The sequence below is a fragment of the Podarcis muralis genome, chromosome 2 (assembly GCF_964188315.1).
Source record: "Podarcis muralis chromosome 2, rPodMur119.hap1.1, whole genome shotgun sequence".
Classification (NCBI taxonomy): domain Eukaryota; kingdom Metazoa; phylum Chordata; class Lepidosauria; order Squamata; family Lacertidae; genus Podarcis; species Podarcis muralis.
In genome coordinates, this window is record NC_135656.1 from 50,587,673 (window position 1) to 50,610,742 (window position 23,070).

The following is a 23,070-nucleotide window of genomic DNA, read 5'->3' on the forward strand; positions in this document are numbered from 1 at the left end:
AGGTCAAACAGTCATTCCTAGTTTTTGAAGTGAAGCAGAGTTGTTGTTTTCCCTTTGGCATATAAAGCTTGCACATAATTGTTTATAGCAACAGCCATTCATTTGCCAGAGACAAAGTAGTTCCTAAAAAATTATCACTTGTGAACCTAAACAAATTGCGTACCAGGAAGACACACTCACCCACCCTTTCTCGGGGATGATCCTGGGCACAGTGTTTCTTCCTAATGTTTTACAGATTTGCACATGGCTAGATATATGCACTCCTACTTTTTTGGTTCACCACTGAAAACTCAGAATGTGTGTGTGTGTGTGTGTGTGTGTGTGTGTGTGTGAGAGAGAGAGAGAGAGAGAGAGAGAATGTATGAATGCCTGTCTGTCTGTCTGTCTGTCTGTCTGTATAAACTAGGACTATGGAGAGTTGGCGTCAGATCCATATTCCACTAGGAAATTTACTGGATGCCCTTGAGTATTTTTCAGGCTAACTTGCCTTATAGGATTCTTGTAAATTTAAAATGAGAGGAGGAAGAAGAACCACATCTGCTGTCCTGAGACTCTGGGATGAAGGATGGGACATAAATAAGATACATATGATTTTTCTGTGTGATCAGAAAGGACCCCTCATTTCTCACTCCCCACCCCGCCTTATCCTAGCTACTCCTTGGGCTTTGTAACTGCTCTCATGTGGATTTCTTGGGGACTTGGCATACTCAGTGAAGAGAAGCAAGTAAGCCATGTTTTTAATGGGGTTTTGATAAGGTATTATATAGCTTTAAATTAATGTCTGCCGGTATGTGGCGGGAGCCTGCTAAATCTAAGGAGACAGCCCTTGCTGCTACAGCTACTTTATGTTGTAACTACTAGTGGCTCATTAAAAACATATTTACAGAAAATTAACAGCTGTAGTGGGGAGAGACTGGTGAGATCTTGCTATATAATTAGCCGTGTGCTACTAGTAAATAGCACTTCCCCCAATTCTACTGTATTCATATGTTCTGTATTGTGAATGAAGAGAGGCCTACATCAAATACACATTGATGTTTGCACTGTAACAGGAACCCTGTAATAGGAGTGCTGGCTTATTGGCTGGGATGGGCATAACCAGTAGGTTTTACTCTGAAAAGTCTTGCTAGATTAAGAATTCTCCATAAAGTATTTCAAACCTGTTCTGGAATCTGATACCCCCAGCTTCACAGAAAAGCTATGAAGCATGATTTTGTGGTTCCTGGCATCTCCAGAGTTCCCCCCTGCACTTTAGATAATATTGGCCATTGGACAAAGCCTCCTGTATCATTGATGGAGCCTACTACAGCAGAACCCCCAGAGATCAAGTGTAGGATCCCCAGTAAATCTACCACTAAATTCTGATTTGCTTTTAATTCAATGACACACTTTGCTATCCAGACCACATCATCTTTCTTTGAACAAATGCTATTATTGTGAGAGGAATGTCACAATTTGAAATTGCTTTGGATCCGACATGAAGGACCAAAATCTGAAGAGAGGCATTATAACTTTGCCAGCCTCATTCATTGCTAAATGAGTCTTTATGAGACGAGTCTTTACTAAACAAAATGGCACAAAGCACTGGAAGCTGTTCATAAGATCATACTCCATTCATTTCAGTGGGTCCTGAGGGCATCTAAATGTTTGCCAGATTGCAGCCAAAGCCAGTTTAGAATAATTTGTTTCCACTTGGCCACACATTTGTTCCCAGCCTGAAATCCTATACACACTTACCTGAGAGTAAATTCCACTGAACTCAAGGGCACTTACTTTTGAGTAGTAGGAATGCATATTTTTGTGCTGAAAGAGTGCAGGGAGGGCATGGTAAATGTCAGCAGTGTGCAGCAGCTCTGTATGTATCCCCAGATTGTGAGGTGAATTGAGATGATATGGGGAAGGCTCTCACATTCCTGAGTCATATTGCACCATTAAGAAAGGTGTCTCAAGTCAGATCAGGGATTCCTTAAGCTTCTGAGTTCCTTTGGGGCCAAGGCTCTCTGAAAATTGTAGCGCCATTTCTTTTTCTGGGGAACAAAACCTCTGCTTTCTATTGTATCCACCTGAAAATGCTAAAGTTTGCCCTTGCAAGAGAACATTAAAGCTATCATACTGAAATTTGGCAGCCTTCATCCCATCATAAAGGGTGGTCATGCTTGTGAATTGCATCAAATTCATGAAGAAAGTAAAAAAGTTATAGACTTCCCCCCCTTTTTTTGTTTAAATCAGACTTTTAAATATGCCTCGCACAAAAACATCTGGCTGTATCTGTCTACAATTTGGCAAGCACAATCTCTACTCTGGAGGGTCTGCTACTCCTGCAAATTTCATTCAGAGGAAGAAAGTTATAGCCAGTATAGAAAGTTTCAGATTCCTCATTATAGTGGATGAGGAGAAAACAAAGTTTTGTTTTTAACATATCTAATCTGGTCCCGTATAATGAGCCAAATGGGAAAGACACAGACCATTTCTGAAACGTATTGAGTTGCTTTCCAAAGCAGCAAATACAGATACATGTTGAATTTTGTGGCCATTGCACATCCCAAGCAAATGACGGGATTTATCTAGTTGTGGAAACATTGTAGAAAAGTGACCTATTTTAACTCGAACAAGAACAAGAATCTTAACGCTAGGATTTAATAATACTGCTTTTATCTATTTTGCATTTTCGATTTTAAAAGCTGTTTAACTGGCTTTTTACTGGGCTTGTTTTATGGGTAATGGTATGCTTATTATTGTAATGTATTACTCTCTGAGGAGTATTATGTTATTAAAATTTTGGAAGTCACTTTGAGACTCCTTATGTGGCAAGCTACTAATAAATCAAATTAATAATAAAAAATATGACAAGGGGCTAAGGAAAAATGGAGCTACGTTTAACCCAAATGTGAAAAGGATGTATTTCAGATATTAAAGGTAAAGGGCTTTCGAATGTGAACAAAGAAACCTCAGAAATACCTGAGGGAATTTAGAATGTGCTATATTGAGGATGACTGAGGAAAACCATAACACACTGATCCCAGACAGAGATAGCCAACCTCCACTCTCCATGCCCCATTGATACATTCAATCCTCATCTCCTTGCCCCCCTTCAATAAAACCACATGCTGAAGGAATGGCAAAGCCTGGGCATTGCCTCATAAAACAAGCAGTGTGGATGCCAGGCAGAATCGATCACCATGGCAACCCTATTGCGGCTGAGGTGAACAAAGCTATTAGAAATACGAGAGAGATGGAGGAAGTATATTCAGTCTCTGCTGTCTTCCACCACACACACACACACACACACACACAGAGAGAGAGAGAGATATGGCTGAACATCAACAGAGGGAAAATAATGTCATCTTGAGAGAGAATCCCAATAAAATATTGATCTTCAAAATCTTCTGTGAGGCTAAAGTCTGCCCCTGTCACAACTATAACTGGGAGCAAAAAAGACATTTACTTCCCTCAATTTGAAGTACGGAGTGAGGTGACTGTAACATATTGCATCAGTTGAGTCTCAGCTATGTTGGATGCCTATTTGTTTCTAAAAAGGTAAAGGTAAAGGACCCCTGACAGTTAAGTCCAGTCACGAATGACTCTGGGGTTGTGGCGCTCATCTCGCTTTACTGGCCGAGGGAGCCGGCGTTTGTCCACAGACAGTTTTTCTGGGTCATGTGGCCAGCATGACTAAGCTGCTTCTGGCGAAACCAGAGCAGTGCATGGAAATGCCATTAGGTTAAAGTGCTGGGTTTGGCCTTTAAAGCCTTAAATAGTTTGGGACCAGGTTATGTGAAAGACTGCTTTGACCCAAATCAACCTGCCAGACCTTTAAAATCAAATGCTCTCCAGCTCACCAGTAAGAGATGCTATATTCACAGGTACGAGGGACAGACTATTAATGATGGCCTCCTATCTCTGCAACTTTCTTCCCCAATAAAATACATGTGTGGCCCCAACACTGTTCATTTTCTAGAAAGGTTTTTGGGGCTTTTTTTTAAAAAAAAAATCTGAACACACTTAATTAACAGTTGTGCTATGAATTAATGTTATTGCACAAATTTAAGTCATATTTGTGCTTTAAAATTGTTGGTTTATAGATTATGATGGTTTTGCTTGGGAATTTTGCACACTGCCTTGTGAGGGCAATGTGCCTTGAAAGATAGTCTAGACATTTTTTAAATGAACAGGTAAGAAAGTGAAAAGAATAGCTTCCCCTCATCTGAATTGAGTCAGGCTTCTTGGGAGGCAAACACAAAAATCCTCATTTCAATAGAAGATTCTTGACCCAGAATCAGAACACAGCTTCTTTAAGCTTCAGCCCTTGCTTAGGAGGAGATGGACGAACAACTGGCATCTACCCTGAAATCACAATGGGAAATGCCCGCAGAAATCTGTAATCATCATGAGAGTGTGTCTGAAAAACTGAAACACCTAAGGATCCAAAATCCAGCCCAAAGTTCTTGCTTGGAATCGATTTGAACCACTGTCAGCCCCAAGAAATGACTTAGGAATGATGGTGGCTGAGGTGATGCACTGAAAAGGCTGGCTGAGTAAGAGTGCCATTTTATGCACATTTATTTAGAAGCATTATTGGATGCATACAAAGGATGGGAGTGGAAGGGAGGCAGGTGGAATAAGGCTAAGTAAGGCAAGCTGAGGTTGGGTGAGCTAAACCTGTGGAAAGGTGTGTTCTCAGGCTCAGCTCTTTGGATGGTCAGACTGGAAGTCTGAGGAGATACAGGAATTATACAGCAGGAGGAAAGTCAAGTCATTGGAACTACAAGATATATGACCTAAACAGTCTCTAGAGGCAATGCTGAACTGAATTTTTGCCAATTGCCTTGTCTGGGCAGCTGACACGGTGCCACAGAGAACAGACAGGCAACTGTTGCCTATTCCTCAGTTCAAAATTGGAGACCTACAGCTGAATTTGAGACCCGTACTGAAATAAAATGAGTGGTATCTAGAGCGCAGATTTGCCATAAACTACTGAAGCAAAAATACTTTCAGCTCCTTTCTCTCCAAACCACCCCTGTCACTTGTCCTCAGGGCTATAAATGGAGCTGAGAGAAACAAGAGAGTTAAGAAAATATATAGAAATATTTCGGGTTAGGGTTGGGAAACAGCAGCTGAAATTTGTCAGCTGGATTGGAAAACAACACCCCACTTGAGCACTTTATTCTAATGAAACATTCAAAGCCCAAAGGGGATGTTCCCCTTTATATCAAGTTGTCCTTGTAAGAACTGCATGCCAAGTATGGAAAACAGCTACTTGCACTGAGATAGCAACTGCCTCAGCCGCTCAGCCTCTGGGCATGATACATGACTCTTTAACAGGAAAAAATGGAGGAGGAGGAGGCAGAAGGGTTGGTTGCCTGGGAGAAGGCCCAAGAGAACACTCAGATAGCAAAGCATCAGCTCTGGAAAAACTCCTGAGGAAAGAGTTATTGCTCAATAATTGCTGCTGAGTGAAATATCTCAGCCATTTTAATGAACAAAAACGAGGGCGATGAAATGAAAGAAAACTAGGAATTTGTGCGCATTCCAGATTAATGGCCGAGGAACTGTCAGTACGAAAGTGACAGGCTTCCTGGTGGCACATAAGGCCTGCTTTTTCAAAGCCAAGCGCCGTCTTGTATACAGCACTCTGTCGCCAGAGCTTCACAAACGGATGGGCTACAGAGTTGCTATTGTCTTCTCCCTGCAGGCAGAATTTGCTGGAGAATCCAGATATAAATGCTAGCAGAATCATAGGATGTTAAAAGAGCTAGAAGAGAGACACCATCAGTTCATCTCCTCTCAATGCTCGTTCTGAAACTGGATAACAAAAGGATTCTAGGGCAATGCCTGTGCAGACTTTCCTTGATTTGCAAAGAAGAGTTTGTACATGGTTTCCCTGGGCAGCATAACAAAAGTCAGCCTCAGATTTAATTTTCAATCATTTGTTTCATGTCACGTTAGATTATTAGGGACTGGGGTTAAATAGCAGAATTGGGACGCAAAGAATATCATTGGAAGGTCTTCAGGAGAAATGGACAAGGAACATGGTAGGAGTTAGGGTCACATCATACATGACAAATTCCTGAATGGAGGAAGGCACTTGTGAGCTGCAAGTTGCATAAATCCCATTTAGAGAACCATAGCTTAGTGCTATGGCACACATTTTGTATGCTGAAGCTCTCAGGTTTAATCTCTGGCATCTCAAGTTAAAAGAATCAAGTAGCAGGAGATGGAAAGCTACGGCCAATCACAGCAGACAATACTGGGGCAGAATGACTTAAAAGGCAGCTTCTTAGAAACATAAGAGGCAACTGATGCCCATTCCACATCAATAGAATCACCTGAGACCTGCTTGTGTGTTCGTTCCACACAAGATAATCCTACATTTTTGTAGTTTGCTGCATGTGCATTAGGGATGAACAAACATGTAAATTTAGGTTTCTCTCCATTTCTAATTTTTCCAATCTTAAGTTCAGTTCTCCACATTTTTACATCAGTTCGCAATTAAAAAAAAAAATCATGAAAATTCAGCAGCATTTCAGTGCAAATTTCTCCTACTATACACATATCATGTTGCCTAATACACACATTTTTGCAAAGCTTATTTTTGCTAATATGATGCATTTCTGTATGTTAATTTTATTATAATATCCATTTTTATGCACATACGACACTAAAATATGCAAATATGTAGGCATTACTTGGCTGGAGAAATGCATTGCAAAATTAGGAAACATGCAAATTTCAACTGACGTCTGAGGTTTTGGTGTGCGTATCGTTTCATAAAGTTTGAATTAGTTAGGTTCGCCTTTAAATGGGAATTGACTAGGATTTCTCCCCCATCCCTTGTATACCTACATTATAGAAAGTCAGGACCATATTATGAGTTCCTTGTATTAGTACGCACAGTGAATCATGCATGTGTATGATTGCCCTGTGTGACTCCCTACATTAAGGACTGTGTTAAATTCCTACATAAAAGTCACTTCCATGAAAGAATATGGTTATATGTAAAGCAATCCTAGATCAACATGGCATGCTAAATGTGTGTCTGTGTGTGTTGCATAAGAGCACTCAGCACAACTGCTTGTATCAAAACCCCTACTAGATATGTTCAATTTGGGGTGGGGGGTAAGCCAAACCAAATGTCAGTGTTGCATCATGAACTAGTCAATCATGTGGCAAAGCTTGTTGGGAACAATGATCTCTTACCAGTTTTAAGTAAGCATGTGTTTTTTAAATTGCTTTTTTTAAAGAAAAGTTAACAATAGTAACAATAGTCAAAAGGGCTGGATAAAAATAAAAAGAGTCATTAGAAATGAGTTTGAAAAAGAAGAGGTTTAAAATAAGGTTTTGAGCAGGGTTTAAGAAAAGGCATAATTTGCTTTCCTCCTCTCCCTTGCATTCCTTTCCTCCTCCATTTCTGCAAACTCCCAAGAGCCAGACTTTGAAAGATGAAAGGCTGTCAGTATGGGAGGCGCTGCAGTAACAGATGGGCGTTTAGTGCTCACCATAGCTTTCATCACCACTAAGGAGCAATGCTAACTATCAGGCCCCTGCTGCAATGCCAAGTAACATGGCATTGGGCTTCGCGGTCATGCAGGATTCAAAGTGTCTTACGGCATGAGCCAGCTATGAGGGGCAACATGACCTCCAGAGGGGGTTATCCCCTTTTGCAGAAGGAGTCTCTTCTCTCGCCCTCCCCTCAGCCTCCACAATATAGACATAAATAAATCCATCTGTGTACAGTAAGTACAGGAGATCCTCTTAACACTCTGTGCTCTCTGCAGTACAATCAGCATTAAGCACGAGCTCAGAGTATGCTAGGTATAAGAATAGAGGCATTCTCTGATAACAAATCCATTCATGCAGTTAAAGTAGTCCGCTTTGAGGTCACGGCTGCTCTCCTGCCAAACCAACACTACTGAAGGGCATTCTTCTCCAGATGATGTGACATTCCATCTCCAGTGGCCTCTGAGAGCCAAGCCTTCCATAGCCTGCTCATTAGTGACAATTAACACCAGAGCAAGCCTGGCCAAACTGGCATTTTCCAGACAAGTTATCCTTTCTAGCAGGAGAAGCCTGTATATTTAATCTAGGCTCTTACAAAGGAAAAGCATTGTCCCAGTATATCCAATCCATATTCCTTCCTAGGTGAGCAAATCATTGAATAGGTAATCCGATTATACCAAGTGGGATTTAGGGTGTAATCTTAAAACAGGCTTATTAGGGAGTAAGCCCCATTGAACCCAGTTGAATATATATCCAAGTAAGCATGCATCGGATCGCACCATACATGGTCAGCTTACTGATAGGCCCAAAGAATTTAGAGCAGGTGAGGCAACCTGTGGTCATCCAGATGTTGTTGGACTCCAATTCTCATCACCCTTAGCCAGCATGGCCGATTCTTATGGATGGAAGCTGTAGTCCAGCAACATCTGGAGGGCCACAGGTCCGGCACCCATGAGACAGAGAAAACCTGTGTAGGGACTATTCACATTTTAAAAAATGTGGCTTATAAGCAATGAGCAAAGTTGGCTATAATGACTGGTCAAAGAACTCCCATGAAGCTTCAAGGATGGACAGATATATCAATTTCAGTTTTTTGCCGAGTCTCTCTCCAATTCTAATCCAGTTTCCAGTTCAGTTTCAGGATTTCTCTTCTTCTAAAAAAGTCTGCATCAAAACTCACACACATTTTTCTGCCCATTTCTCCCAGTAAAGTAAGCAATTTCCCCATATGTAATGCATTTTTACTTGGTGGATATATGCCCTTTTGTGTGCCCTTTCACCTAATATACACAGTTTTAGGTCAGAGAAGTGCAATGCAAAATTCAAAGAAGTGTTAATTTTGAAAGGAAGAAAGGCAAGCTGAGTTTTGATTTGCCTCCGGTTTAGAAAGTGTGAATTAGGGAGGTTCTCATTAAAATGTGAATCAAACAAATTTCTTCCCCCCTCCCTACACTAGACCACATTGGCTTGAGGGGTGGGTTTTATCAAGTGCTTCCTGCTGAATTGATTTTTGAGCCTTCAGCCAGATGCATTGTGGAGGAGACACCTGCAGGCTTGATGAACCAACTCACAAAAATGGGTTCCTTGAAGATTTCTGCAGGCTGGCAAATTCAACATAGTGGGAAGATGGGATCTCTGTCCCCAACCCCAGCATTACAATGAGGATATATTGTTTACTATGACATAGGCAGAAGCAGTGTGCCTGTTGAGATATTCACTGCTCTGATGAGCACAGAGTTAACCCAGGCCTTCTGAGCACCAGGGCTTCACTGTGGATCAGTTCTGATTTGAACTACACATCTGACATGCAGCTGCCTATATGAAAACATCAGGGAGTTGGTGTAGTCACAGCCTCACCATGCTAAACAATATACCAGCCAGAAAAGGGCCAACACCTTTTGTTTCAATTTGCTACAGTTGAAAAAGCCGTCTGCACCGATATGTCATGAATCAACATCCCAGCTAGAACCTATTAGTGGAGCTTGTTGTGCCTTATTACCTCCCTTGCCACCTTCTTCCTTGCCTTCTCTTCCTCGTTCAAATGATGCTTGCTGTTGTTCTTTTGCTCTTGTTTACACTTTGGCCAACCACTCAGTCCTTAAAATTAACTAGATGCAGATCAATAACCTGACTGATAGGAAATGGAAGACAATTCAAAAGATACTAATTTAAAAGCAACTATGACTGGCATGTGTTGATGCATAATTTTGCCACTCTCCATGATTATTTTTTTAATTTAAAGTTGCATTTGTTAAGACCCAAAACAAACTATATCCCTTCACACGCATACCTAAAGGGCACTGAAAATGACCCAGAATTTCCAGCCCCTGCAAACCCAGGAGCACGTTTGCAACACATTCTGTGTTGTCCTTCATGGATTACTTGGTGGCAGAGTTTGTGTTCTGGGATAGCTCAGTTGGTGGAGCATGAGACTCTTAATCTCAAGGTTGTGGGTTCAAGTCCCACTTTGGGCAAAAGATTCCTGCACTGCAGGGGATTGGACTAGATGATGCTTATGGTCCCTTCCAACTGCAATTCTATGAAAACACAAGGGGAACTGATAGGGGCTCATGCCTGCTGGTCTTGCCTCCTATTTTTCACTCCACCTGGGACCAGAGAATATACATGTAACACCAGCAGCTCCTGTAGTTGTGGGCCCTGTGCGCGCCAACTGAAGAACTCTGCAAAATGTGGTCTCATTCTCTGCCTCCTGTCCATACATTCATGTTGGCATATACAGCTCCACAACAGAGCTATGAAACCACAGGGAAGTACAAGTAAGAGACACATGAACTGGAAGCCATGCAAACTGACACTGCCAAGAAATAAGCAAGATATGTCCCAACTGTGGCTGAACTGCATATCAGACTAAACTGCTCCCCTTGGAAAAATGTTAGAAGATGCAACTCTAGTTCCTATGCAGGGCACAACAGCTTCCCTCCCCATGCCTCTCTGGTGAAAGCAAATCATAAATACATCTTGTGGCACACAGTCAAAATGCTTGTGTGTGTGTTTAAATAGAAGTTCATATTGGTGGATGCTACAAGTTCCGCTGAAAAACCATTTAGGGCACTCTCTGACTGTTGCTGTTCTTGGATGGGATTCAATCCCATCCTAGCAAATTATACTTGTGCATTTGAAGCTGATTGGGAGATCTTGTGCCACATACCTCCTTCCTCAAAAGACAGCATTCTTTTGCATTACAGCAAGTGTGGAGGAAATGCAGTGGAAAGGGTGGGAAAATACTCGCTTTGACATGTCACCTAGCATCCCTTCAAGTGTTTCAGGTGGAATACTCGATAAACAGGTTGCCTGGAAACACCCTGAGAGAAGGAGGAGGAGGAGAAAGGGCCAAAGGGACAACCCCACAGCAATACAATCTCTGTTCCATGAGGGATGAATTGAAGGATGGCAGGGAGGGATCATTAAACAGTATGGAAAGTGGACTCCTCTCTCTCACCCCTCAACAATTACCTCATGCCAGTGATTTCTCTCCCTCCTGGGCCACTGATTGCCTGCCATGGGGGAAGAGCCTCCTCCTCTAAGTCCCTGCTGAACCTGGACATAACCTCCTAAGAAGTGGATACACCGAACAGCCCCTTCCAACATAAGCGCAAGCATCGCATTCTCATTGTCCTGGCAAGAGAATCACCTCTGACTGCTCCCACCTGGAATTAGACCATGAACCAGTTATCCCACCCGGTTGCATGCCCCCCCCCTTCCATTTCCCACATATTTCTCTGCTCTGGTATCTGGAGACTTTCCACTGTGAATTTCTTCAGCTCTGGCATAAGCACTCCACTCTGCAGTCCTGGCTTTTGGGGATCTGTCCCTAGACAGGAACGCCAGAAAAGATTCCTTGCTCTGCCATAAGATGTGTCTTCAGTAGAGCCCATGAATGGAATGGCTTCCATTTGCTAATATATCACAGACTCCTTCCTTTGGAGTTAGCTTTATTGCAGAAGTTATAGGCAGCGCACAGATCTCTCTCGTTTTGAAAATAAAATAAAATAAGCAAGATCGCATAACCATTTGACTGCAGGGTCTGCAGCTGCCTTCCATGGATTCTAGGCCCTGCTACTGTTGCTGGCAACCAGCACTCACAGAGCACAGGCGGAGGTTGCTGGTTAAATGCAAGCCTCCCTCGAGCAGTGCCTCTGCTGCTATTGAGGCTGCTGTGTGTGTGGTCGCTTGAGCAGTTGTCACAAGCATATATTGAACAACGCCTGTGCCATCATGGATGACGAGAGACATATCCCCTGCTATTGCCACAACCTTGCCCAGGCAATTGTTGGGTACTGATTGAGAACATTTATCTTTTCATGTTCAGAAAGTGGCTTCCAGGATGAGTGTTCCTCAGCAGCCATGCACACACTTTTTTAAAATCATGACCAGAAACAAGGTTACCTTCCCTGCTGTTCCCACTCAGTACTGCCCAGACATAAAGTTCCTTCATTTTACTTATGCACCCATTATTCTTTCTTTTTTTAATAATTAAGTGAAGATGATTTCCATCACAGCAAGGCTTCCCTTAGTTAGTGAGTCTCCTGTCATCTAGTTCAACTCACTTACTACTCCTGCAAGACTGGGATGTGGGTAATGAGAACTGTGACCGAAATACTCTTGAAATGTTACCATCTGTACATAAGATTATAAAGCACATGGGAGACTGGACCATAAGGTGCTATACACATAGTTAATTATCTCCATGATGTGTGAAACTCAGTATGTGCACAGAGGGTCAGTGGGTAAGATGACTAAAGCATGTGATGAGTTATACAAAAAATGACATTCTAAGAAACACACACACAAAGGTGATTATCATCCAACAATACTCAACATGATTGCATGTGAATATCCTTGCTGCCACACTACTGCAAGACTTTTTGCATGCGTGCACACATTAACCCTCATAGTTTATACATCTGATGCACCACAGGAAACAGAGCAGTGTCGTGATCCTGTCACAGGAAGATGGTGCTAGAATGTGTCAACAGTCATTCATTCTGACACCTGCACCTGCTGCATTGCAGGTCAACAGGGAAGTTTTGGCAGCAATCGACATCAGCTTACAAGGCAATTCACACACTCACATATGTCACTGCTGCTCAGTACAGAAGGTGTTTTATAGCACAGAGATTCACAGCATGTTTTTCAGTGATGACCTCTTCACCTCGTATTTCAGACACAGGGAGTGGCACCCTATGGTTTGAAATAGGTTGGGTCACAACCTGTACTGTGGAATGTATTATTAGTGTTCTCCATACCCTGCCAGAGCTCAAATAGCATTTCTACTATTTACGGCTTTCAGTTCTGTGCCTCTGAAGAGCAGGAACATTCTGGGTCCATTGAGAAGAAAATCATCAACCTGGTCCACCAAATAATTATGTTGCAGTTATTGAACTTAATCAGACCTAGATGGAATGGAACTGTTGACTGCAGTAGAAAAGGGTTTTTGTTTTGCCAAGAAGGAAAAGCTCTAACCTGGAGAGCATACAAAGCGTGTGATTTTTCCAGCTGACCAAGATATCCAGTTTCCATTCATTTAATGAAAAAGTACAGCCAAGTCACTGGCACTTTTTCAAAGATGCACTTTGAGATCTATCAGCAGCAGTTTTGAAAGTGAATTTTCCAAGCTCATGAGAAATTATCAAAAGCTGGCAAAATAAGGTCTGAAGCAATTAATTGTATCCCAACATATACTTTATGTTTTCCTTAATTTGAGAAGAGACACAAATATATATTTGGAGGAAGGTGGGCAGAATTGCAACACAGATTGAGCGGTTTTTCTTGCTATTGATTCCAGGGAGTTAGAGGCACAAAACAGATACGATGTTTCATTTTATTTTTTATTAAGGTTTCAACTGAAAAGAGTAGGCATTTTGTTTCAAACTGTTCTTCATCTTTAAAGTGATGACAAGTTAAATGGCACCCCGTGAGCATACATATATACACAATGCTAGCAAGGTGTCTTAGCAGATGCTTTAGGGCAGGGGTGGGAAACCTGTTGCCTTCCACACAGTGTCCAGTGTGACAGCTCCCACCTTTCCTGACCATTGAGGGAAGCACTATGGCTCAGTTGTAGAGCATCTGTTTTGCATGCAAAAAGTTCAAGGTTTAACCCACAGCATCAGGGGTGGCTGGAAAGGGTGCCCCCATCTGAGACTCTGGAGAGCTGCTGCCAGTGAGTGCACACAATAGCAAACTAGATTGCCCAGTGGTCCATATCATCCTATGTTCCTATTGGCCATGCTGACTGAGGCGAAGACCATCTGGTGAGCCACAGGTTCCAGGCCTCTGCCAGAGGACATTTATCAGTGATTGACAAGATGTTTAATCAGGAAATGTCAGAATTGTATACAGATGCAAGATCCTGAGGTCTATATTCAATCAAGCTATGAATATATAGCACACCTTCTTAAAAAGCTACCGAAACAGATTTTCTGCCAGGTCCTCCTAATAACATCCAGATTTATTACTTATGGATATGTGAGCCAATGGCCCCCTTCGTGGAGATCTCAGTGCTTCATAACTGCACTGCATTTGAGACCAAAACACCATAAATTCCTACCAGGTCACAGTCTAGATCTGATAACTATGTTGCAGTTCACTTAACAGAATGGAGAGGAGGTTTGCCTCCAATCTGCACACAAGGGCACCAGAGAGATGAAGGGAATTCCATGTGCATCCTCTCCTCGCCCACAACCACTGACAGCTGGTGTAGTTGGACACACAACAGGTTTGCTGGTGATGTGATGAGATGAGATTCCTGGTCATCCACAGCATATCACAGCCAGGCTTTTGAGGGGCTCCTGTCCAACCTACAGGCAGTACAATAAGACAGCACCACACTTGAGTGATCAGTCACGTGCTTGGCTGGAACATAAATGTTTCCATTACTCCACTAGCTCAGTTTCCCCACTTGCCTTATATGGGAGCCAACCCCTCCCTCGTGCTGGTGCTGAGCTATTTTTAAATGCCATTAAGAAGAGACGCTTTTGATGGGTAGCCTCTCCCAAGATGGGAGAGAGTTTATCGATAGTCCGGCACAAGCACATAGGCAGGCAGCATCTCAGGGTTCACGCAATAAGAGGTGAGGCTCATTGTTCCTGGCCAGCAACTCAGCCTCACATGCCTTCCCACTACCTCCAGAAAGAACAGTTGCCTCTTCCCTAAGCAGAATTGCTAACAGTGGGAGATAAATATGTTTTTTATCTGCAGTCAGAAGTTTTCAGACTTGTCCATTTGTAAAGAGCAGTCTCACACTCTCAGTATGATCGCCGATATCATCCAGAAAAGCACCGTTAACTTTCCCCATGTTAAATCCTACTGGCCTCAGCCAGAAGTCAAATATTTAGTTTTCTGGTCCTATCTGTGGGACATTCTTCCAGAAAAGATTTGGGCATCTTTTGAAGACTTTAAAAAAATGTTGACAGGCCTATGCAGTTGTTTAAAGATTTTTTTGAATAAGCCACTCAATATGTTTGTTTCATATAGCTTTTAATGACTTTTAATTGCTGTACACCATCCTAATATTTTACAAGAATATACAATTGGGCATATACAAGTGTGCATACCTAGATGTGTGTGTCTAGTGCAATGATTTGGATCACCCTGATTCCCAGAGATGACAAATCAAAGTAAGAAAGGCGACCAGATTATTATCTAGAGCAGGCACGGTCAAACTTGGCCCTCCAGCTGTTCTGGGACTATAATTCCCATCATCCCTGACCACTGGTCCTGCTAGCTAGGGATGATGGGAGTTGTAGGCCAAAAACAGCTGGAGGGCCATGCCTGATCTAGAGAAAAGAAATTATTTTAAGAGAATGAAAATGTTCTGGTGTTTTTACTCAATTTTCCACTATGTGGAGATGGCCACTTATGCAGGAGAAGGTTGTGGGTTGAGAGGAATGAGTGATACAGTGCAGAAAAGAGGTTCTGAAAGGGTGTGGTGTGCCACACTGGTGTGGGAGGAGTTGATGGCAAGTGTAGCAGGAAGATTCAAGGACAATCAATGTTATATTTTGGGAATGATACATGTTCTTATGTAGCTGTATTGTTTTATACTTTCTGGATGTTCCATGATCATAGTATAAAGTAGTTCTGTCGTATAAATCAAGCACTGCTCAAAGTTGTTTTTGTTTTTCAATGTATTTCATCAATAAAAAAATTCAGTGCGCAAGCAAATTTCTATTCTGAAAGTGTGGCCTGGAGAAAAAAGTTTGAGAACCGCTGCTGTGGGAGGTGTAAATGAAAACAAATTGTCTAAAGGATACAATCCATTTAACAAGAGGAAAACTGTTGATCAAGTTAAATCAAACTGAAGAGATGGAGGGAGAAATTCTATGCACACTTAGAACCAAGTCCCACTGTATTTTTTGAAATCTATTTTTGAGTAAATATGTGTAGTGTCTGTGCTATAAATCACCTTTCTGTGCCCAAGAAGGCATAATCCAGGGAAATAATCTCTCCTCCCTCTACACCCATTTAACATTTCTGATAACACACCTGCACAAAAATCTGACAGAATTAGGATCTAGCCTCTAAAATGAACAACAAAGAAACTCTGGTCTTGTGATTGTTAACTCCACAGAAGATCTGGTCTTTGCACCGGTTAAGATTTCTGGAATACTAAATATATATATTTCCTGCCATGGTTCCCATTAACAATCCATCTGGTTCCCTTGGCCATTTACATGCACACACAGTAACCTAGCAGCAGGAAACATGCTGCTGCTGAATGAGATAGTGCACTCAACATATCCTGATAGGCAGCCTGCTGTGTGCTAATTTGTTTGGTTCTCCTTTCCTTCCAGTCAAATGATTTCTGAAAGCCAGGCAAGCCTAGAACAGAGGGTTCCTTTTCCAAAGCAAATCCCTTACAGGTATCCAGTAAATGAGGCATCATCTCTTAATGGGCCATCTAGCTCTTTAGAATGTTGCAGGTCTCAAGGGCCTGTTCTTCAACAGGCCTAGGTGTTTCAGCGCAAAAATATAGCTAGCTCATGGAAGCAACCCAGCAACTAGGGCGTGTCATTCTCAGGACTTGTGTTGATAGTTTGAGGATGTTTTAGATTTCCACTTGGAGAAGAACATTTGGGAGGGCAGCAGCTTGTATACACACACAGTTATCCAAAGAGAATGGGCCAACTGAAAGTATCACCTCGCCTACACTCTCTTATCTCCGAGTCCAACGTAGCAACAGTGTTCAAAGCAACTTGGATATTTATAGCACCTAAGAGGCCAAAAACACCTCAAAGCTCACCTTGCCCTTCTGTAATCTTGATCTGGTACAGAACCTGGCAAGGCTGCTAGATAGCAAAGTGATGAAATGTGAAAGGGAAACTCCCTCCTCAGGCACATAGGGCATGTTTACAAGAAACATAATTCAGAGAGGTTATTTAACAAGAGTTATCTTTCACCAAGGTAAAATTACTTCACTTGCTAGCAGTTTTCCAACCATCAATTCAGTATCTTCTGTGTCCTCCTATGAATGACTTTCTGCTTTCTCCTTTCCCATGTTGATACGACGACAGCCTGATGCATTAGTCACATACAACACACACCTGAACTGGAGCTAGGCAGTACTGCCTCTGCAGCAGAGATGGGTAAACATTTGTTTCTGCCAATGGCCACCACACAGTCATAACCAGGGTCCCTTTCGCCCCTTGGCAAGGAGCTGTATCGTCATACACACACTGGAGAAAAAACACTTTACCGCAATTGCCACATTAGAAATTACACTGGTACCTCGGGTTACAGACGCTTCAGGTTACAGACTCTGCTAACCCAGAAATAGTACCTTGGGTTAAGAACTTTGCTTCAGGATGAGAACAGAAATCATGTGGCGGCAGCATGGCGGCAGCGGGAGGCCCCATTAGCTAAAGTGGTACCTCAGGTTAAGAACAGTTTCAGGTTAAGAATGGACCTCCAGAATGAATTAAGTTCTTAACCAGAGGTACCACTGTACTACATTTTACGCAACTCAAGTACTTGAAATGTCTGGAGTAAGGATAAGGCAAGGAGGAATGAGGCAAGGAGGAAGGGTGGAAAAATATCACATTCCTTTGTGCTGTGGTGAGAGGAGGACTGCTGGGGACGATGACCCCCCCCCCATCCAGCCATGCAGCCAATAAAAAAGTGTTGTTGTTTTTGAAAACAACTTATTTACTGCCTCTTCCACTTGTTCTAAAACCACATAGAAAGATAGAAAAACACTTTTAAAAGTCAGAATAAATAAGGAGCAAATGGGCATGAAAGAAGGTACTCTGACAGAATATAAGAATGGGGCTTCAGGAGGCCCTGCAGGCCTCAGAAAAGGTGATTGGGGGCCACATGCAACCCTTTGGACTGCAGGTTGGCCACCTGCACACTACAGAAAATTAGTCAGAGGGCATAAAATTCAAAGCAATGCTGCAGACATCTAACCTAGGAACTCTTAATGGTCCCCATGAGGTGCTCTGAATGAAGAAGATCTTGCATTCAGCCTCTGGCAACCCCAAGTAAAAGGATATTAAGTAGCATCCATAGGAAAAGCAGTGTGCCAGCTGGATTGTTAAAAAATTGGGCTTGATGGACCAATGGTCCAACACAAGATGAGGGATGGGTGAATTTGTCAGTCTTGGTTTCTCATTTTTCCAATCTAAAGTTTCGTTCTCCACATTTCCATGCCAGTTTACAGTTATGTCTTTTAAAAAGTTTCTCGTGAAAATTTGCCCAAATTTTCTAATATATACACTTTTACAAAACAATTTCTCCTGATGCAATGCATGATGGTGTTATTTGCATGCATGCTTGACCACAGCATATGCACTGCAGAACTGCACTGCAAAATTCAGACGGGCAAATTTTGAAGGCTGGCTGAGTTTTGATTCTCATATTGTTTCAGATAATGTGAATTAGGTAGGTTCAACTTCCGATGTGAACCAAACTTAATTTCTCCCCTACTCAGGAGTAGGTAGATCCATCTGTTCAGGACAGCACATCCTGTTCAGTCTCTTGCCTCTCCAGTGGACAGGTTCGCAGGTGGCAACCCTGGGAGATAAATCTGCTTGAGAGCCAGGCAAACTGCTTCCAGTCAGAGGACACAGCACTGAGCCAGTTGGCCTAATGGTCTGTTCCAGTGCAAAACAACTTCCTGTATACAAATAGTTATGACATTATATATTCACTTATTTTTTATATCTTCATAAACAATTTGTGACTGAACATACTTGTTATCCTGTAACATCTCATTTTCCTTTTGTACTGTGTTTACTAGATTGTAAGCCTGTGGGCACAGGGACTGTGTTGCTTTTAAATCTTTGCATAGTGCCTAGAAAACTTCTGGTGGTTTGCAAACCAATAATAACAAATAACAATTCTATTATATGGCTTTGCACCAAATGCAGATTTCAAAGTTGTTAGTGGCCTCTGTGGCGTTATCAGAGACCAGAAAAGGGAACTGCAGAGAACCAAAAGAACAGGTTGGAGAAGTTTACACCTTTTCTAACCAGCAACATCTGCACTTTTGGAAGAAAACCAGAGATTTCAGAATACAATTATCTCGTCATTAGCCCCAATTATGGCTGATTTGGCTGTGGGGCTACTATGGCATAGAAACAAGGTTATAAGCTTTACAGTGGCGAAGAACGGAAGGGGATACCGGTAACAGAATTACTGTGGCAATCTAACATTTGGCTGGGCAATTTAGTGGTGGGCAATAAATAAGCATAGAAGGGGCTGAAAGAGTTTAAAGCCATTAAATGAAATGGCCGAGCCATTTACCAAATAACAGCTCAAGGTGATGTGCATATAACTACTTGGTGAGATGGATGACCATTCACTTCCACAGTCCAGCACTGATGCCGCCAATCACTCATTTGTACCTGTTGTGGGGTAAAATGTATCCATTCCACTTGCTGGGATGAGACACATGGCCCATGCCTCTGCACTTGGCTGTAATCATGGGTCTCCTTAAACAAGGATAAGGAAAATTTCACCACTCCCCTGTTTCCCTAGATTTTTAATCAACTGTAGTAAAAATTCTCCCCACCTACCTTATCTGTCAAGCTTATCTAATATTTATATACACACCATAATATATTAAATAGTGTTTAAATAGTCATCTGTAATCACTCAAACTTAGAGGCACTCCTGACTAGAGTCTAGACAGTCTAGAGAGGAATTTTCACATGCTCTTCACCATTTCTAACTCTTTTCTTGTAGAAGGACATGCTTTATTTCAAATACATTTCAAACCCTGATCAGTGCTTGAAATACAAGTCCAGTCTTCCCCCGCACTCTGCCACCCCACTCCGCCCTTCTTCTCTAAAGTCCTGGTGATATTGACAACAGCTGGGATGTCAGGAAATTCCAGCAGTGCCACTTGACATGTTCCAGCAAGTGCCTCTGATCAAGGGGAAGAAGCCATCACAAAGTATCAAATGAAACAATGAAACAGTGGACAGCATTCTGCAGAATACCTCATGCTACCAGATATAAAATATAGGCTGGAAAATATTTATAGTCAAATATTAGGTATGATAAGGGAACCGGTTGCCAAATATCAAATACTATCAGATGCAAAGCAACAGGTGTCAAATATCAAATACTATCAACTGTTGATGGTCAGATACGAAATACTGTTAAATATCAAATATCACATCAACTACAATATACTACCAGATGTCAAATACTGCTTTCTAATATCTGCTTTTGGCAGGTAACCAACAATGAACTTCGCAGAAAGAGAAAGATTTAAAAGGGTAAATTTGTTTTACGTAGCATCCTTGTTGGTAGGAATGTAGACTTACACAGAATATGAACCTTTTCTTGGTCAGCCAACTCTTATTTCCAAAGGATACTACTATCTGCTACAGAATCCAAAACCTAATGTAGTTCTGGATCTGTTGCTAGAACTTGCCTTTGCATTAATCTTACATATGCCTGATTCATGCAAACAGATGAGCTAATAATAAATCATTCCTAGATTTTTTCCACTTCAAACTTCATGTGAGGAATTATATATTTGGATGCTTTCCCAGGTGAGAAAATCAGGAGAACCTGTCTCTGCTATATCTAGTTTTCAATGTGCAGGAAGATGTTTGTCTTTTTCTGTATGTATGGAGGAAAATCAAACCGTGTGATCCTCTTATCTGACATCTGTAGAGTCCAGGAACAATTTTAGTTGAAATTTAGGGGAACTAGACCTACGTGTGTCTAGATTAACTGGCCATTTTGCTTGGGAGAGATTAAAAAGATAGCAGGAAGAAAGCCCAGAGTATCTATACTGCAGGATTTGATATAATTTCAGCAAATCTCTGGAGTTCCACTGTAATTGCCAAGTTGTGCTTTAGGTGCAAAAAGCACTGAGTATAGAGAGAAGGGCTGTAACATAGTGGCAGAGTTTCTTCCAACAATTTTTGTAAGTTGGTGTCTATCTCATCAATTCTTGTTCTCACCATCTGCCCTGCCAACATTGCTTCATCTCTCCAGGATGCATTTGTGGAAGAAGTCTTGGTCTACTTACTAATTAGACGTCCAAAGGACATTTATTAAGCCTCTGCTTTGATGTGACATCAGGCTACAGCAGCCAACGAATGGGAGTGTGTGCTCTGCCCATTGGATTTTAGAAAGCAATGGGAGACATTGGGCTGTGCCCCATAATGCATTTATTCCACCCTGCCACTATCGCAAATATGATTATTCAGCCAAATTAAGTGCACTGCTATCATTAGGAAAGTTGCCCACAATTTTATCTGGGCACGCCAAGCACTTAAAATAATTCAATTTCTCCAATTGACGTTCTGGATTGATATCCATCAAATGTAGGTGTGGAATTAGAGAGCTTTGCCCTCTTCCTGTCCTCAGAGAGCCACTGCCCATGGTGCAAGAGGGCCAAGGAGGAAATACTTGAGATGACAAGTAGGTTAACCTAGGGTGGAAAAATGTATGCTGCTGGCAGGATTAATTTATTTTCAATGGACGGGCGACTGTAATGCAGGCCTGCAGAACTTGTGAGCGAGATCAAGCCAAATTGAAGCTCAGTTGCCATATATGGCAGTCATATAGGGGGCTCGCCTATATAGGGGGCATGAGGGGGTGTTGCTGCCTGCCTGGGCCTGTGAAAAACAGGTTGCCAGGCAACTGAAAGATCCAAGAAAGGCTCAATGAGTCACAAGTTGTGTAGGTTTGCTGTAATGAATGTGTGAATCATTACAGCTTGAAGCTGGAGTTTCCCTTCTGTGAATTCTACTCACAAAGGGTATTCTGATCCAATGGAGGCTCCCTCTGTGGGGCAGGGAAGGCAACATCTCCTATGCTGTGCAAAGAGCCCCACTAACTTTTTTAGATGAAAGTAGAGGCTGCAGACAAGAAAAGGGGAATCTGTGAAAATAACCTCCCAGCAGCAGGATTATCCCTTGAGCAGTGTTCCACTCATGGGAAGTAAGGTTCCAAGCCACTTATATATTTCTTAGTGGTTCTAGTTCAGAAGGAACATCTTACACATGTTGGATGGATCACAGAACCATTTCCCATGGATAAATAAAAGGGAAAACACCATGTTAGGATATCACACATCCAATACACCGAAAGACAATCCCATTCATTGGGCAATGGATTCCTAAATAGATTTGATTAATGGGAAAAAATTCTAAGCATATTGCATGACAAGTTGAACATGTTGTTGAGACTAGATGATTCACAGATAAACCACAATTCTTATTTGTGCTTTGAGCTTTTCCATCCAAGGAGAGATCAGATGACTGCAATAAGGCAATAGGCTCTTCAGGGAGCCATTGTTTCTCACCACATGAACAAGCCGACACAAGCATCACATTTGTGTGTTCCCACCTCTGGTGCAGCCACATGGCAATCAGAAGCTTTTGCCTTTGCTTATAACCAAACCCATGCTACATTCAGACTCTTGGAACTGTAGTTTCTTTAAGCTGTGGGTTTGGAACAAGTCAGGAACCGAAACCACACTTTGATCCCGATTCATTCTAACAACCCATGCTTAAACAAACCACAGTTCTGTGAGCGCAGACAGGGAACAATGGCTTTTTTAGAAGGAGAGGTGAACATTTCCAATCTACTCCATGCAGCCACTCACAAGGAAGGAGAGAGGGAAGTACATGTGACCAAGATTCACACAGGTTCATTCATATAGTGGGAAATCAGTTTCTTATTGCATTTGCCCTACCCTAAAGTGGCAAAACCACAATCACAAGAAGCAGCACAATGTTTTATTAGTCTTCTCTATTCCCTTAAAAACAACCACCCTTATTTGTCATACTTCTGCGATAATATTAGAAGCTATACACCTCTCCAGTTTCTAGACTGCTGTTCACCACATCACTGTGATCCCACGGCAGTTTCCAACAATGCACAAAATAATACATAAAACGTAAGTTATTAAAAGCAACCGAGTTAATAGAAAACCAACTATAGAGCAACTGCAGGAGAACAATAAAGCCAAAGAGTGGTTACTAATTTTACTCAAAATGCCTGGGAGAATAGAATTGTTTTTACTTGCCGGCTGAAATCCATCAGAGTCTCCACTGTCCGATAAACAAGGGGGGAAACCAATAG

The 23,070-nt window shown here is 42.0% G+C and overlaps 2 protein-coding genes and 1 non-coding gene across 17 annotated transcripts in view; 2 read left to right on the plus strand and 1 right to left on the minus strand.

The window, feature by feature from the left end:
- IL17B (interleukin 17B) overlaps nt 1–23,070 on the plus strand; it is a 257,212-nt gene that overhangs the window by 211,847 nt on the left and 22,295 nt on the right. The gene's annotated exons all lie outside the window — the stretch shown is intronic.
- ABLIM3 (actin binding LIM protein family member 3) overlaps nt 1–23,070 on the minus strand; it is a 140,532-nt gene that overhangs the window by 106,381 nt on the left and 11,081 nt on the right. The gene's annotated exons all lie outside the window — the stretch shown is intronic.
- Nucleotides 9,897–9,971, plus strand: TRNAK-CUU (transfer RNA lysine (anticodon CUU)). Its single transcript has one exon. It is a non-coding gene; the product is annotated as a tRNA-Lys (tRNA).